Below are 1951 nucleotides of genomic sequence, written 5' to 3'. Positions count from 1 at the left end.
TCCCAACAATACCTGTTCCATCAAACAGATCCAACAAGCCACGGACGTACGGAAACCACACAATAGTGATCGATGAAATAAATGATCAAACACCCAAAATGTAATTACCACTCTTCTCCGGAAGGAATCACAATTAACAACTACCATACCAGATAGTTAGTTGGTAGATGTTTGCTAATTACTGCCAATATATTACTTGTACTACGTACTCATCAGTAGTCTGTTGCATGTTATATATGAACCCCAAGAAAGTCTCTTGTAATTTCTCCTCAAAGAAAATAAAATATTTTCTCAAAAAAAGTGGGATAACAAATATGACTCAAGAGTCTGGTGTTCACATACAACACGTCAGAGTTGATCTACAGATCAAATCTGAATAATCATATGTAGACCAGAGACTACATTGAATTTTTTTTTTCCTCCTATGGCGCAAAGATCAGGAACACAAAATAAATAAGAGATAATAATAATTCTGGCGAGTAAAAGCAGTGAAGAAGTATGACAGATCATCATCATCATCAGCAACTACAATTGCAGAGGCCACGAACAATCAACCTCGTTCTTCTTGAACTTTGGTTGCCTAGAGCTTAACGATCTCAGGAATATGAACTGGGTACCGATCAATGCAATCTGCCCAGGGACTATCCTCAATCGGCGTCTTGATTGTTCTGTTACATTTCCACACCGCACTGTTACACTTAAATCCACTTCCGAACGCTATCTGCCACAACTCTTTCTCCTTTCTTCATCCTTCCCTTCGATTCTATGTAATTCAGTTCGTACCACAGCGACGACGACGATGTATTTCCGAACCGGTGAAGTGTCATCCTCGACGCCTCCACGTGCTCCGCCGAAAGCTGTAGATTCTTCTGCAACTCATCGATCACCCGCCCTACCTCCGGCGTGGATGCAGAAATGCTCGAACGCTTGCTTGAAGTCTGGGATATATGGCTTCCACTTGGGGTTAAAGATTTTCCTTCCGATCAGAGTCAAGAGGAAAAGGAGCTGCTCCGACGCCGGAAGAACCAACGGCCCCATCGTCGTTATGTTCGACTTCAGTGCTTCTCCTGCTATGGCCATCAGATCCTTGGAGAGAGAAATCCCGACCTTTCCTTCTTTGTCCTCTTCTTCAAACACGCACCGGTAGCCTTGCCTTGTCATCGCCTCCTTTGTGCGTCCGTACAACGTGGATCAATCTGTACTTGGCGCGCCGGGCGCTCGGACCCGCGGTTCGTTAGGAGGATCGCTGCGCCCGCCCATTCGGAAAAGACAGTTGGGGAGAAGCATGGCTCTCTCTCGTTGCCTTGGTAATAATTAGGGGTAATAATTTCGGTGCTCACGACCACAGCATTTGAATTTGGATGAACTTGAAGAAAGATCGCGAGCTAAGTCGATTGAAATTCAGCCCCGCGCTACAGCCCATGCCGGAGAGATTGAAACTCTTGATGTTGCTTCTGAGTTTGTATTTGTTTATAATCATGGCGGACAGAGAAGGGGTGGGAGAGAAGAGGCTGCAGTTCACTATGAGGATGTCTATGTCTTTGGGTTTGAGCCCGGTCTTTCTGAAGAGAGAATCCATGGCGGAGAAAAATGACCAGCTCGGCCTCCGCTCTGGCAGCTTCCATGGTAGGTTTTGGAGGAATATAGTGAATCGCCGGAGGCAAGCAGGTTTCTTCTCCGAGTCCAGAACGCTCAAGAATCCTCATCTGGAAGTCGAACGGACTTAGGGTGCTCCTGAGGATGAGTCTGGATGTTCCATGAAGGTAGAGAAAGGGACACGGCACGTGACGGGGGCTTGAAGCAGGAATAATCGACGGTATATGGTTACGAGGCTTGGACATGAAATAGAGAGTGGCCATGAAGATGATGAGGAAAGCGGAACAGAGAATCGGAAAGCAGGTCGAAGTGGAGAGATTTCCAGAGGTTCAAAATCTCGGAAGGGCCCAAACGT

At 46.3% G+C, this 1951-nt stretch overlaps 1 pseudogene; it reads right to left on the bottom strand.

Annotated features, from left to right (window-relative positions):
- Positions 1 to 553: 553 nt before the first annotated feature.
- LOC114739470 (3-ketoacyl-CoA synthase 6-like) lies at positions 554 to 1947 on the bottom strand (annotated as a pseudogene).
- Positions 1948 to 1951: the final 4 nt, after the last annotated feature.

Source organism: Neltuma alba, unplaced genomic scaffold (assembly GCF_004799145.2).
Source record: "Neltuma alba isolate B1F8T4 unplaced genomic scaffold, ASM479914v2 tig00002842_pilon, whole genome shotgun sequence".
In the NCBI taxonomy this organism is placed as follows: domain Eukaryota; kingdom Viridiplantae; phylum Streptophyta; class Magnoliopsida; order Fabales; family Fabaceae; genus Neltuma; species Neltuma alba.
This window is presented reverse-complemented; position numbering and strand designations above follow the sequence as displayed.